Source organism: Crinia signifera, chromosome 12 (genome assembly GCF_055691185.1).
Source record: "Crinia signifera chromosome 12, ASM5569118v1, whole genome shotgun sequence".
Taxonomy (NCBI): Eukaryota; Metazoa; Chordata; class Amphibia; order Anura; family Myobatrachidae; genus Crinia; species Crinia signifera.
This window is the reverse complement of record NC_139228.1, coordinates 9553112-9569748: the sequence shown is the minus strand read 5'-3', so window position 1 is coordinate 9569748 and position 16637 is coordinate 9553112. Positions and strand designations below refer to the sequence as shown.

Here is a 16637-nt window from a genome sequence, read left to right as displayed (position 1 = left end):
TTAGCGTAGTGACTCTGCGGCAGCCCGGCTCTGTCCCCGGGGTCCATGGCTCTGTCCCCGGCATCCATGGCAAGCCTAGTGAGTGCCCCTCACACATCACCGGTAACCGCCAGATCCCCTGCGCTGGTGGACGCCAGCGGAGAGGCGATCATGCGGGCGCCGGCGGAGAGGCGCTCCAGCCATCTGAGACGCAGGTGCCTCTCAGACGCTCCTGCATCTCAGTGATTATTTCGGCAGGGTACGGCAACCCTGCCTGTGTCCGCTTCAGGGGGTGGGGTTAGGGGGTTCGGTAGCATGCGCATCTCGTGCACAAAGGGTATGCGTGTGCAAGTGCCTCTTATGCACAATAAAGGAGGCATTTGTCAGTGCTCCATGTTACATACTGGAAACTTTTCAAACCCCCACTATCCACGCCAGACCGAAGCGTGGCGAGCGCAGCGAGCCCCACGAGGGGATGCGTTACTCGTCCTATGACCTGTTCATACCCACACTATCCACGTGGGCGTGGAGTTGATTTTATAAAGTGTGGCGAGCGCAGCGAGGCGAACCCCGCCCGGGGATGCGGAATACATGTAAAGTAATCCGCGTCTGCTCGCCACGCTTCGGGCTGGCGTGGATAGTGGGGGTGTTTCAGGAACACATTCACACCTGTCATATCATACATCTGAGACAGTAATGACGACATGTGCTAACTGGTAACTGGATTTTAGTGAATAATAAAGAAAAAAAAAACACTTAAAGTACAATAATATGAAATAACAAGACCAAAGAAAATAATAAAACAGTTATTCTTCAGATTCTGCATTCACGGAAACTGCAGCTGAAGTCGACGCAGTTGTGTCTGCATCTGTGTCTTCTGCTTTGTCAGCCTTTGGGAGCAGAGTTAGGGCATGTAGAATCCGCTGGAAAGGATAGGAGTCCAGATGTTGCCACGCAGTGCCCCTTTGCCTTTCGTTATCCCCAAAGACGTTCAATGTTTTGGGTATGAACCCCAGTCTCCAGATCAACAAAATTATAGCGGTGGTTTACCCGTGCATGATGGTACCCTGCCTGCTCCAGCCGTTCAGTGTTATATGCACGCCAGCAATCAGAGTATATAATTGTCCCCGGTTCTATATATTTGTTGATGGTGGACATCGCAGGAACACTTCCTCGCAGGAACACTACGCTACTTCTGACAGGGACGCTGACTAGGCTGGCCGCAGGAACACTATGCTACTTCTGACAGGGACGCTGACTACGCTGGCCGCAGGAACACTACGCTACTTCTGACAGGGACGCTGACTACGCTGGCCGCAGGAACACTACGCTACTTCTGACAGGGACGCTGACTACGCTGGCCGCAGGAACACGAGGGGACGCGGAAGACATGTAAAGTAATCCGCGTGTGCTCACAACGCTTCGGGCTCGCTGCGCTCGCCACACTATCTAAAATCAACTCCACGCCGACGTGGATAGTGGGGGTATGAAAAGGTCGGAGGACGCGTACTGCCGCCCTCGCGGGTTCGCCACGCTTCGGGTTGGCGTTTATAGTGCAGGTGGCGTTGACAATGGGGGTGCATTTAACATTGTAAGCACCCCCCCCCCCCCGGTGTTCCCAAGAGTGTTTTGCAGCGGCCAGTGCCGTGCGTCATTACGTCACACGCCAGCACCGAGCACCAATCATGGAAGGACTAGTCCTGCCTCAGTCTCCCTCTTGGCGCCAATGTGCCAGTGTTCACTGCTTGCGGTGGCCACTGTGTGACACTGACTGGGCTGGGATAGTCACATCGGAGGAGCCTGCCACAGCACACTGTAAGTGCATGGCAGCAACTCAGGCCTGGCTGTACTAGTACTTTAAATATTACATCTCCACACTTCTCTTGTCTCTTATCCATCGTGACGCACCGGCTGCAGCTCATGTCACAGCTGCAGCTCATGTCACTTGGTGGCTGCTGGTATATTAAATAAGTATATTTAATATACTTATTTATTAAATAAGTATATTAAATATATTAATATGCCAGCAGCCCATCAAGCCACCATGTGACATGAGCTGCAGCCTGCAGCAGGTGCGTCACGATGGATAAGAGTCAAGAGAAGTGTGGAGATGTAATATTTAAATATTTATATTATAAGCGCTTACTTTTTATTTGAAATGCCCGGAAAGTGGGTGACCACGCCCCTTTACGTATGGCCACGCCCCTTTCTCGTGTGTACCGATTTTGGCCCTCCAGATGTTGGAGGGTATGTATATATATATATATATATATATATATATATATATATATATATATATATATATATACACACACTCATATGTGTGTGTGTGTATGCGTCTTTTAATAAGAAACACTCCATGGCCTGTAAGCATGATAGATAGAAAGATAGATAGAGAACTGCCTCCCCTCCCCCAAGGCACTTACCTGGTTAATTAAAAAGGTGGAGTAGGCATTAAGCAATCGTTAAGCAGGTTCTCTGGACCTTTTTACAGCAAATCTTCTCATCACAAGCCTCCGTTAAGCTCCGCCCCTTTCCCCCTGTATCCTCTATTTTTCCTGGCTTCTCATTGGTGGGCGGCGGCCATCTTTGTGTAGTCTTATGGGGGCAGCCATCTTCTTTTAGCTCCTGCTGCTGCTGCATGCTCAGCAGCATACAGGGGCAGAGACATCCTCCGCCTGGCTTCCGCAGCTAGATGGCCCTGAAATACTTCTACCAGGTGACAGGTAATGAGGGGGGGGGAGAGATTGCTCTGCAAATGTTTGGCTCGGAGCAGACAGCATAATTTAACGGAGTGCGTTTTTTTTTGTGTGCTCCATGATCATGGGGCCCCTCCAACCCTTGGGGCCTGGGTCAGATGTCCCCCTTGACAACCCCCCTGTCGCCGGGCCTGTGCATGTATGAGCGCTGCAGGGGCCGGGTGTATGTATGAATGTATGTATGAGAGTGGCCATTATTGATTTGATGCCGCCCACATGAGGCCACTTCCAGAAATTTTCCAGGGCCACTTTTATGTAGGGTACACACCAGGACGACCCGCTCACGATGCACATCGTGAGCGGGTCGTCAGTGGCTCGTCCGACCCGCTCACGGTGACGCGGGGGGGCACGACCCGCTCACGATGTGCACCGTGAGCGGGTCCGATCCAATGGCGACCCGCACCCGGCTGTATGGTCGTCATTAAAATCCTACCTGCAGCAGGTAGGATCTCAATAACGACCGACCGACCCGCGGGACCGCGCATCGGATCGGTATCGGTCCACACCAGGTCAGAAAAGGGCCCAATCAGCACACAATCTACATCCAATTGATCGGAATTGGATCTAGATTGTGGGGATCGGGCCCTAGTCGTCCTGGTGTGTACCCAGCATTAGTCCTCAATCCGCCCCTGTGTATGATATAGCTGTTATTCATCTGGTATATTATCATGTATGCAGTGGCGTAACGACATTTTGGGCGCCCCCCCGCCGTTAAAGGGAGGGCGCCCAGCCACTCACCCGCCGCTCCCCCAGGTAGCCGTCAATGCGGCTGGGGGGACGGAGGCTGCGGGGGACGGACGCTGCGGGGGACACAGAGGCGGCAATTACTTACAGCTGAGCCGGGCAGGGGGAGCCGGGAGCTCTCACAGTCATTACGGAAGGAAAAAAAAAAAGCCCATACAATGAATGGGCAGCCTGTGATTGGCTGAGCGCTCTCTCAGCCAGTCAGCAATTGGCTGAGAGAGCGCTCAGCAGCCAATCACAGGCTGCCCATTCATTGTATGGGCTTTTTTTTTCTTTTTCAGTACAGACAGCTCCCGGCTCCCCCTGCCCGGCTCAGCTGTAAGTAATTGCCGCAGCTGTGTCCCCCGCAGCGTCCGTCTCCCCAGCGGCCTCGCAGCGTCCCCCCCACCTGTACAGGTAAAGACTGGGGATGGTGCGGCGGGCGGCGGGGTGTAATGTAACTATAGCACTGCAGCCCCCGGCGCCCGCACATGCATAGCGCCCCCCCGCGGTCGCGGGGGCTGCGGTGCTATAGTTACGCCCCTGCATGTATGCATTACATAGCAGTATTATTTACTATATGTCTGTCTGTCTGTCTGTCAACCATACGCTCTCTAATGGTTAGTCTGTGGTGGCTCAGCTGACCACACCCCCTTTGGTGGCTGGCCCCTACCAATCAATTTTCATTCCTGGTGGGTCCTTCATGTCCCAGTCCAACACTGATATTGTTGCCTGCTGTTACTTGTACCCAGCACTGGTAATTACCTCAGTATAAGAGACAGACACGTTACCGGTTATTACCAGTACACACAGTACCCGGCACCGGTAATTACCTCAGTATAAGAGACAGCGACGTTACCTGTTATTACCAGTACACACAGTACCCGGCACCGGTAATTACCTCAGTATAAGAGACAGACACGTTACCGGTTATTACCAGTACACACAGTACCCAGCACCGGTAATTACCTCAGTATAAGAGACAGCGACGTTACCTGTTATTACCAGTACACACAGTACCCAGCACCGGTAATTACCTCAGTATAAGAGACAGCGACGTTACCTGTTATTATCAGTACACACAGTACCCAGCACCGGTAATTACCTCAGTATAAGAGACAGTGACGTTACCTGTTATTATCAGTACACACAGTACCCAGCATCTGTAATTACCTCAGTATAAGAGACAGCGACGTTACCTGTTATTATCAGTACACACAGTACCCAGCACCGGTAATTACCTCAGTATAAGAGACATCGACGTTACCTGTTATTACCAGTACACACAGTACCCAGCACCGGTAATTACCTCAGTATAAGAGACAGCGACGTTACCTGTTATTACCAGTACACAGCAGTACCCGGCATCGGTAATTACCTCAGTATAAGGGACAGACACGTTACCTGTTATTACCAGTACACAGCCGTACCCAGCATTGGTAATTACCTCAGTATAAGAGACAGACACGTTACCTGTTATTATCAGTACACACAGTACCTAGCATCGGTAATTACCTCAGTATAAGAGACAGCGACGTTACCTGTTATTACCAGTACACAGCAGTACCCAGCATCGGTAATTACCTCAGTATAAGAGACAGACACGTTACCTGTTATTACCAGTACACAGCCGTACCCAGCATCTGTAATTACCTCAGTATAAGAGACAGCGACGTAACCTGTTATTACCAGTACACAGCCATACCCGGCACCGGTAATTACCTCAGTATAAGAGACAGCGACGTTACCTGTTATTATCAGTACACACAGTACCCAGCACCGGTAATTACCTCAGTATAAGAGACAGCGACGTTACCTGTTATTACCAGTACACAGCCGTACCCAGCACCGGTAATTACCTCAGTATAAGAGACAGCGACGTTACCTGTTATTACCAGTACACACAGTACCCGGCACCGGTAATTACCTCAGTATAAGAGACAGCGACGTTACCTGTTATTACCAGTACACACAGTACCCGGCACCGGTAATTACCTCAGTATAAGAGACAGCGACGTTACCTGTTATTACCAGTACACAGCCGTACCCAGCATCGGTAATTACCTCAGTATAAGAGACAGTGACGTTACCTGTTATTATCAGTACACACAGTACCCAGCACCGGTAATTACCTCAGTATAAGAGACAGTGACGTTACCTGTTATTACCAGTACACACAGTACCCAGCACCGGTAATTACCTCAGTATAAGAGACAGCGACGTTACCTGTTATTATCAGTACACACAGTACCCAGCACCGGTAATTACCTCAGTATAAGAGACATCGACGTTACCTGTTATTACCAGTACACACAGTACCCGGCACCGGTAATTACCTCAGTATAAGAGACAGCGACGTTACCTGTTATTACCAGTACACATAGTACCCAGCACCGGTAATTACCTCAGTATAAGAGACAGCGACGTTACCTGTTATTACCAGTACACACAGTACCCGGCACCGGTAATTACCTCAGTATAAGAGACAGCGACGTTACCTGTTATTACCAGTACACACAGTACCCGGCACCGGTAATTACCTCAGTATAAGAGACAGCGACGTTACCTGTTATTACCAGTACACACAGTACCCGGCACCGGTAATTACCTCAGTATAAGAGACATCGACGTTACCTGTTATTACCAGTACACACAGTACCCAGCACCGGTAATTACCTCAGTATAAGAGACAGTGACGTTACCTGTTATTATCAGTACACACAGTACCCAGCATCTGTAATTACCTCAGTATAAGACACAGCGACGTTACCTGTTATTACCAGTACACACAGTACCCGGCACCAGTAATTACCTCAGTATAAGAGACAGCGACGTTACCTGTTATTACCAGTACACACAGTACCCGGCACCGGTAATTACCTCAGTATAAGAGATAGACACGTTACCTGTTATTATCAGTACACACAGTACCCAGCATCGGTAATTACACCAGTATAAGAGACAGCGACGTTACCTGTTATTACCAGTACACAGCAGTACATTATGAAGCATACCAATAATAATTTTATTTTAATTATATGTAAATGTGGCCTAACACACAATCCTCATTTCTCTTTGTATGACGTTACTGCACCACCAACTCACGGCATAACCCGTAGTTAAAGGTCCGATTGATCTATGTTGGTTGTATCAATTTTACATAGTAAGATATATATATATATATGTGTGTGTGTGTGTGATCCTATTTAACAGGTTTTGTGCGGAATCACTACTGCAATTTTGGCCGATTTCACTTGATTCCAACAGATCAGGCCCAAAATTGGGTGAAAACTGGCCTATCTGCATGTATTTCACATCCCATCCCATCCGATGGATCGGACCTGGAGATTGAACCTCCCGCACATAGGCTATATTGGATGTGAGACCGTCCGGTGCACATCGCGGGTGCTTTTTAGGACCTGTAATATTTTGCAGGCGAGTTCCCTTGAACTCTCCTGGCAGCTCCCTGGGAGTTCTTTAACATGCAATACAATGCATGCAATAAACCGCATGTGAAAATGGCACATCATGCGCCAAGTCAGCTGTAACGACTCCCGGGGAGCTATCGGGGGAGTGCAAGGAAAGTTGGGTCCTACTTCTACCTCATACCCCTTTCACACCAGCCTAAATTCCCGGGTTGGGTCCGGGAACAACCCGGGACTAGCTCTGGTGTGAAAGGTTCCAGGGACAAATTCCCGGGTTAATTTGCCGGCAATTCAACCCTGCTAGGTAGCAGGGTTGCTCCTGGGACCTTCCAGGGTTACTGGCTGGTGTGAAAGGTGCAGGGACATGTCCCTGCTTCCTGTGTTGCCTCTACTAGTGCTGATTTGCTAGCAGGGCAACTTCCTGTTGTGATGAACACTCACAGACACGCCCAGAGGCAGCATACAGCGTGCAGGGACTGTGGCACCACAGACCCCAGAAGTTCATTTTAACCCCTGAAAGCCTGCAATGTGTGCCATGTCTTGGACAAATGAGGAGGTGAGAGAGCTATTAATCATTAGAGGGGAAGATGCTTTCAGATGCCTTTTATTTTGTTTTATACAAGTGTACAAAGGCTGAAACACTACAAATGTTTTGTGTCTTAATTATTAATTATCAATAATCTAATGTGAGCCTAAAAAAGCCCATTTTCAATGCTAGTCTCATAGAAATGCAGGGTCATCCCGGGTTCAGTGTGAAAGGTGCCGACCCAGGTTGTCCCTAATTCAAAAGCATGTGTGAATGGGTCCCAACCCGGGAATGTCCCTGCTTGTCCCTGGAATTTAATTCCCGGGTTTGTCTCTGCATTTCTGGTGTGAAAGGGGTATCAGACAAGTCAGACTATTGTATTGGGACCTTATCCCTCTATTTTATTCTCTCAGTGGGGCAGATGTATTAAAATGCTGTTTAAATTTTTTAAATAACGGGTCCTATTATGGACTGGCCCGCTTCTCCTGCATAACGAGGAGAAGCGGGCACCCGTTACTGCCAGATGTATTAACCCCCCAGTCGATAAGGAGAGCTGTTATGCCCCCGAGATCTCCAGTGCGGCCCGGAGCCACAGCAGGGCTAGCATTGTCCCCGCAGTGGGTGATAGGACAACGCTAGCCCTGAGCTGGCAAAAGTAGCAGGGCAATTTAATGCCTGGATGGCTGTTATACATCGCCCCGGCCGCTAATCACTGGGGGGATTGCAGGGGACAGTGCCACCGAGCGTAACTCGGCAGGCTGTCACTGGCGCACGGTAGGTGCGCTAGTAATACAATAGGGAAATCGTAATCCCCCAGTTAACTAGCGACAAAGGCATTTCTGCACTTAACGCTGGTTTATACATCTGCCCCAATGTAAGTACTAGCATCATCTGTGCAATATATCACATCAGAAGCAACTTTATCCTCTCTCTTAAGCTGTGTACACACGGCAGCGATATGGTCTGATATCGCTGGCAATATGGTCGCTGGCGACCATATTGCCAGTGATGGGAGTGTGCCCCAGTGATAAATCGCCGGGTGCGCGCTCCCGGTTTCAGCCCCGTTCTAATCGCTGGTCCTGCGACCAGCTGATTACCTCTGCGGCTCCCCCGGCAGAGGTTCCCTTTCATCAGCGACCATCTCTGGTCGCTGATGAAAAGGAGACACTGAGCAATATATCTCCCACGTGTGTACGCACCTTAAGGGGTAAATTTACTAAGGTTATAGTTTAACTTTTACAAGTGTAGTGCACTCATTACTACCTGACCCTCTCCATGCGGGAGACAATGCTCTGTTCCTGGACTTCCCTGGTAATGTAGGATTTTCATCACCTGTGCTGAGACGCCTTTCTTATCAATTACCTAGCTCCCCACAGGTGCTGGCAATCCTACATTACCAGGGAAGTCCAGGAACAGAGCATTTTCTCAGGGTCAGGTAGGCAAGTATGCTCATTACTCACTGACCTGTTTCCCAGGTGACTCAGCAGCTGCACAGGTGTACTACTAATTATTCACTGACTTGTTGCCCAGGTTACCCAGCAGCTGCACAGGTGCACTAATTACTCACTGACCTTTTGCCCAGGTTACCCAGCAGCTGCACAGGTGCACTAATTACTCACTGACCTTTTGCCCAGGTTACCCAGCAGCTGCACAGGTGTACTTATTACTCACTGACCTGTTGCCCAGGTTACCCAGCAGCTGCACAGGTGCACTAATTACTCACTGACCTTTTGCCCAGGTTACCCAGCAGGAGCACAGGTGTACTTATTACTCACTGACATGTTTCCCTGGTTACCCAGCAGCTGCACAGGTGTAATTATTACTCACTGACCTGTTGCCCAGGTCACCCAGCAGCTGCACAGGTGCACTAATTACTCAGTGACCTGTTGCCCAGGTTACCCAGGAACTGCACAATGCCACAGATGGAGCTAATTTTTAAACTTGTGATTCTGCGCAGAGACCTGCAAAACATGCACTGTTGGGGGTACTTGAGGACCTGTTATCCAATCACTGCTTCTTTTTTATCTTTACAGTTCAGCAGCAAGCATCATGAATACAACGTGGCACCCTTGCAGCATGTAAAAAAGGTAATAAGAAGTTTTTTTCCCCCAATAGACTAGAAGAAAGAAAATGTGTTCCATGTAAATGTGTGCACATAATGTGACCACACCACCCATAGGCTATCACACTGCTTCCAGCTGGACCTGGGTTATTGTCATCTTGTAGCCCCACTCAGCTGGGCATGGGTAAGGTAACCCGGGTTATCTGGTCTAGTGTCCACCCCAGGTTGCTATCGAGGTCAGATTTGTGATTCACTCGACCTGAGTTCTTGCTTTGGACCCTATCACACGAGCTGCGACCCAGGTTAACCAAGCAATAACCTGGGTTGAAGCAGCAGTATGATAGGGGTGGCACGGTGATAGGGTTACCAACTCATCCCTTTAATCCGGGACACATATTAATTATCGCAAAGGAAGAAAAAAAGGGTGACTCTTTTTGTCGGGGCACTACTTAATATAATTCTTTCAAAATTTACTGACTTCACCTTATTGTCATATACAATGGGGAGAGACTATTACAAGGAAAAGATTTATAGTTTTTTCTTTTTTGGATGCAGTGATAGTGTACGTGAATATATAACAATTTTCAATTGTATTCTTTATCACAAATTCACAAATTAATGTGAATGTATCAGCCTTGATCACTTCATGGTCTCAATAAAGGGATATCATCCCGTGAGGCATCAGATGGCCTGGCTGATTTTTTGATGAAGTGACAATACTGAAATTTAATATAAGTGCAAATATAATAATGTGTAATCAATTATTGATTATCGTGAATTAAAAATTAATAAAAAACGGCGAAATATCTGTTTGTCAGGTGCTTTGTCACAGAGGGATTACCACAGCATATAGTTCTGTGATATATAAAGGTAAATACCTAAAATTTAATGGTGCTTTAATTCATGAGGGTTTAGCCAGAGAAAGATATCAATAGATAGAAATTTTAGCTGATTTCCCTTAGTCTCCAATCTTGCCTACTTTCTGGCCGTGTGTCTCAAGGACAGTGAACGGACCAGATGAGGAATGGATTATGTGGAGACCTGTGGTTGGATCAGTGAAGGAAGAAGATAAGGGGTATAGGGATCTGCTGTTGGAAACCGGATCCAGTTTCACCCCTGATAGTTCAACCAGTGCAGAGGATCACCCTGTCACCGGGACCAATGAGAGTCCCTTAGGTAAAGGAGATATCATACACCTAGTTATTACCAATATTATACACCATATAATGTGCCCTTCACTTATGCACGAAAATTAATTATATGTATTTATTTCTTAGTAGGCATATTGCATCCTAGCCACAGGTATGTTGGAGTCAATCGCTACAATGTATATGCTCTGGCATCAAAGATCAGCCTATCTATGCATTGTATCCATCACACAATAAATTGGGTAGTTCTGCGACTTGTCTCTATTAATAATGCATCCTCCATTTAAACAATGAATTTTTCCTCTCAATAGATATATTATATCACAGCCACATATATAATGGAGTCAGTTGCTACAAAATATCTGCTCTGGCATAGGAGTCAGTTGCTACAATTCATCTGCTCTGGCATATGAGACCAATCCATTAATACATTGTATCCAGCATATCATGAGCTGGATTAATTTCAGCAACTTAGCTCCAGCGATAGTAAGAAAAAATCAAAGCTATAATGCATCTGCTCTGGTATAAGAGACCAATCCACCAATACATTGTATCCAACACATCACAAGCTGGATTTGATTTCAGCAACTTAACTCAAGCGATAATAGGAGAAATCAAAGCAAAAGAAAATCAAAGTAAAAAAGAATTTTTTGATACTTAGACATATTCGCTGGATCATCCTTCTTGCACCAGATTTCCCATCTGTGACATAAAGCCCCGATACTGGACGCGCGTTTCGCCTGGAGGCTTGTTCACCAGTACATAATAATGGCTGAATAGCGTGTACTTATACTACCACTCTTTCGCGGGTATTTACACCTCCCGTTTGATTGGCTCTTTGCCTCTATCCCAGCGGCTATTCTATTTGCCGCTTTAAATGTCACTCAATATAGAAATAGATTCCATTGGGCTGCGGTCCCGTCTGCAGCTGAGACGCACTGCCACTCCCCCTCTGTGTATATTGCGTCTCCGTCGGTACTATGACAACGGATGGCGTCCCCGCGTAATCAGCTATCATTCAGACACGTGAGTGCGTCATCAGCTGATACGCATAGCCTTTCCTCATCCATGTGTATCACGTCTCCGTCAGTATCCTGGCAACGGACGGCGTCCCTGCATAGTGGGCTGTCGTTCAGACACGTAAGTGCTCTGACGTGTTTGTTCCTCCCCTATCAAGCAGGTTTCATTCATGGCTAATGTTTTACTATCGGGCATTGTACATAGTTCTTTCATTGTGACAAGTGTTTACATATTCGCGCTACTTACAGTTATGTGAAGGGCAACCTAATAATAGATATAGTTGCCTGGGAAACGATCTAACTCAGTTGGTTCCAAAATAGAAGGGGACTTACTACAGTGAGTTCTCCCAGCCTCTACCTTTTGCGGATATAATTATGTCATTCAAATAGTCTATAATACCCTGTTCGGACTGATTTCTAAGTCAGAACTGTTTATATCCAGTGCTAATTTATATCATATTAATAAAAGCACATTACATGATTATCTCGTTATATAATTGCACTCTATAGTAATGATAATTATAATGGATTTAATTTAATTAAATATTTGACCAGTATCGAAACAATATATCCAGAAAAATTATTCCATACAGAAATATATTAAAATTAAGAAAGTAAAATTTTTTTTTTTTTTTTTTTTTTTTTTTATATGAGGGTAAAGAAATGTGAATCAACGTGAAATCAATATGAAAAATAGTATAAAAAAAGGGGTGAAGTGTAAAATAAATAAAGATAAAAATAGAGAGATAGTCTATCCATATTCAATCCGACCTATACCGGATTTGTTACAAAAAAAGTGTTTTTGATATACAACCATTAAGAATGTGTTGAGAATTGGAGTGTGAAGCGTAGATGTGTGGAATTTTAATGTTCCACTAATCTGAGCCTCCTAGTGATAGTGCATATCTCTATAACGAGATAGGTGATATAAATATTTTTAAAGAAATTATTCGGTGAAAAGAGGGTGCTTGGAGGTATAAAGAGTACCTACCCCTCTAGTGATTTGTTATAAGTTTGCCTACTGATCAGATTTTTTATGTTTGATAATTATCCATCCATTATTATATTTTTAACAGCTTATACAATATGAACTTTGATATATTGTCAGTTGTTAACAGAGGTATTTACAGGAATACTTGATAGTTTATGTATTCATTTAATCCTGACGGTGAGAGGGCAGCTAGTTTAAATGTCCACTCACTTTCTCGCTGTAAGAGGTTCTTCTGGAGATCTCCCCCTCTAATTCCCAGTTTTATTCGCTCCAGGCCTATAACCTGAGTTCCCTTGAATGAGTTTTTGTGATGGCGGTGATAATGGCGTGCCACTGATGTCAATTTCTTAAATTTAGCTATGTCAGAGATGGAATTCCGTACTGTCCCCACGTGTTCTAATATTCTTTGTTTCAGAGCTCTGGTTGTCATACCTACATATTTCATTTTGCAGGGGCATATAATACAATATATAACCCCTGTTGAGTTGCAATTAATGAATTGTTGGATTTGAATCTTGTTGCCATATTTGTCTTCCACTTCTCCACATTTATGCATATATTCACATGCTTTACAGCTCCCACAAGCAAAGGATCCCTGTGCAATATCTGGTTTTTGAGTTTTTTTGTAGTGGCTATGGACTAATTCGTCCCGTAGATTTTTAGAACGGCGCCAACTCATGGCTACTCTGGGGTCAAGTACTTTGGAAAGGTCCTCATCTAGTAGTAGGACTGGCCAGTGTTGTTGGATGATTTGTTGTATATTCCTCCATTCTCTGCAGTAGTTTCCTACAAATCTGATTTATTTGGTGTCTTCCTTAGTCTTCTTTTTCGAGAAGATCAGGGTTTCCCGGTTGACTTGGGTTACTGCTTTCTTGGCCTTTTTTATAGACCTCCTACTGTATCCCCTTTCCATTAATCTGATAGTTAAGTCTTGACTCTGTTCTTTGAAGATCTTATTATCAGAGCAGTTCCTCCGTAATCGTAAGAATTCCCCTTTGGGCAGATTCTCCACTGTAGGGGGAAAGTGGGAGCTGGTTTGATGTAATATGGAGTTTGTGGCTGTTTCTTTGCGGTATAGTTGGGTCTGAATGATTCCATTGGGCCCTCTATATATCTCCAAATCCAAAAACGGAACTGATTCAGTGCTTAGGTGGTGGGTCAATTTTATATTGAGGTTATTATGGTTCAAGTGCTCGATGAATTTGAGCAACATTGGTTGGTCTCCTTCCCATATCAATAGTATATCGTCGATATACCTCCACCATGCAATTACATGGCTGGTATATCGATCGTTTTCCTCATTAAACACGTACTCGCGTTCCCACCAACCCAAGAATAAATTGGCATATGTGGGGGCACAAGCAGCCCCCATTGCAGTGCCCCTAGTCTGCAAAAAATGCTGATCACAAAATGTAAAATAGTTCCGTGTTAGGATAAAATCCAACAACTCCATAATAAATGTGTGGAATTCAGTAAAACCTTCCATCTGGAGGAAGTATTTGGCAGCAGATAGGCCCAAAGAATGTTCTACACTCGTATACAAGGACTCAACGTCCAATGTCACGAGTATATGGTTTGCCTCCAATTTTATATCATCCAGTTTGCGCAAAACATCAGATGTATCCTGGATGTAGGATGGTAATCCCAATACATGATGGCGCAGATGCAAATCCACAAATCTGCTAGGGTTTTCTGATATACCACCGATCCCCGATACTATCGGGCGACCGGGGGGTTCCAACAGGTTTTTGTGAACCTTTGGCAACAAGTAAAATGTAGGTGTCCTAGGATGCTCTGTTTGTAAATAACCATACTCGTGTTTTGTTATTACTCCATTATTCAAAGCTCTGTCTAAAATTTTCATCAACATTGTATTAAAATTCTCCGTGGGATTGAATAATATTTTTCGGTAGCACCCTATATCTTCAAGCTGTCTCAGAGCTTCTTTTTTATACATGTGGGTTGGCCATATCACGACATTACCACCCTTATCTGAGGGTTTGATCTGTATATCTTCCCAAGTTTTAATCTCTTGTAATGCTCTGATTTCCTCTTTCTGAAGGTTACTCTGGTACTGTCTTTTGTTGGTTCTCTTATATAAATGATCAAGGTCACGTGACACTAGTTCTTGGAAGACTCTGACTTGTGGACAGGTGGTATCTTGGGGAAAGAATTGGGATTTCTTACGGCATTGCGGTCTTGTAATGTTAGAGGTCTCACTAATATTGCTCGATTCTTGTTGGAGTTCCTCTAAGGCTGCCAAACATTCAGCATCCCCTCTATCTAACATAGCGGGCATTTCGCGATCTCCATTACTAGCAGCATAGAATTTCTTTAGCAACATTTTCCTGCCAAATAGTTTCAAATCTCTTTCCCAATGGAAGCGATTAAATGATTTTGTGGGGGAAAAGGAAAGACCCCTTTCCAGTACTGTTATCTGGGGTGGTGTCAGTTCTCTATCAGACAGATTAATAATTCGGAGGTTGTTTTGTGTATTCTCTATGGTTTCTTGGTTCTGGCAGGGTACTTGGATGTTCTTTGATACTCCCAATTCGATCGATTTTTTCGATTTCTTCCTGCCCCTCCGTAATTTCCTCTTGTTCTGTATCGGGAGCTGCCTCCCGGTCCACCATCTAAAAAAGAAGATGCCTCAGTACGGGATTCCCTTCTGTATTCTCTTTCAGGGTTGCTTGCTTCACTATTGTCAGAAAAGTCTTCTCCTCCTGATGATTCAGTTTCTGTCTGGCTATAACCCCTATTACCGGGTTGTCTAGATGTCCTCTTGTCCTGTGTTCTTTTCCACTTAAATATATTGCCAGATTCAAAGTCCTTGATGTCCCGATTGAACTTTGTCCTTTTCCTGTTAATGATATCCTGTTCATAATTATCCAGGTCCCTATTAATTTTCTCAAAGTTTTTTTGGAATGTTTCATCTTTTTCCCAAGCTTCCAATTTGGTACTTAGATCTTCTAATTCTTTTTCACATGTACTCAATATAAGATGATCATGTTTAATTAATAGGGATACCAGTTCTTGCGAACATCTCAAGAGGACTTGTATAAGCTGTTAAAAATATAATAATGGATGGATAATTATCAAACATAAAAAATCTGATCAGTAGGCAAACTTAAAACAAATCACTAGAGGGGTAGGTACTCTTTATACCTCCAAGCACCCTCTTTTCACCGAATAATTTCTTTAAAAATATTTATATCACCTATCTCGTTATAGAGATATGCACTATCACTAGGAGGCTCAGATTAGTGGAACATTAAAATTCCACACATCTACGCTTCACACTCCAATTCTCAACACATTCTTAATGGTTGTATATCAAAAACACTTTTTTTGTAACAAATCCGGTATAGGTCGGATTGAATATGGATAGACTATCTCTCTATTTTTATCTTTATTTATTTTACACTTCACCCCTTTTTTTATACTATTTTTCATATTGATTTCACGTTGATTCACATTTCTTTACCCTCATATAAAAAAAAAAAAAAAAAAAAATTTTTTTACTTTCTTAATTTTAATATATTTCTGTATGGAATAATTTTTCTGGATATATTGTTTCGATACTGGTCAAATATTTAATTAAATTAAATCCATTATAATTATCATTACTATAGAGTGCAATTATATAACGAGATAATCATGTAATGTGCTTTTATTAATATGATATAAATTAGCACTGGATATAAACAGTTCTGACTTAGAAATCAGTCCGAACAGGGTATTATAGACTATTTGAATGACATAATTATATCCGCAAAAGGTAGAGGCTGGGAGAACTCACTGTAGTAAGTCCCCTTCTATTTTGGAACCAACTGAGTTAGATCGTTTCCCAGGCAACTATATCTATTATTAGGTTGCCCTTCACATAACTGTAAGTAGCGCGAATATGTAAACACTTGTCACAATGAAAGAACTATGTACAATGCCCGATAGTAAAACATTAGCCATGAATGAAACCTGCTTGATAGGGGAGGAACAAACACGTCA

At 44.5% G+C, this 16637-nt stretch overlaps 2 protein-coding genes across 3 annotated transcripts in view; one reads left to right on the top strand and one right to left on the bottom strand.

The window, feature by feature from the left end:
* The window catches only part of LOC146049703 (cortexin-3-like), a 37608-nt gene extending 35095 nt beyond the window's left edge, over positions 1 to 2513 (bottom strand). The window contains exon 1 of the mRNA XM_083166292.1: positions 2406 to 2513. The gene's annotated coding sequence lies outside the window, so the exon portion shown is untranslated. The remainder of the gene's footprint in view (positions 1 to 2405) is intronic.
* Positions 2514 to 2616: 103 nt separating this feature from the next.
* TNFAIP8L2 (TNF alpha induced protein 8 like 2) overlaps positions 2617 to 16637 on the top strand; it is a 422216-nt gene continuing 408195 nt past the window's right edge. The window contains exons 1-2 of one of the 2 annotated variants that reach the window (XM_083166503.1): positions 2617 to 2705; positions 9446 to 9499. The gene's annotated coding sequence lies outside the window, so the exon portion shown is untranslated. The remainder of the gene's footprint in view (positions 2706 to 9445; positions 9500 to 16637) is intronic. The other variant, XM_083166499.1, reaches the window with a different exon arrangement.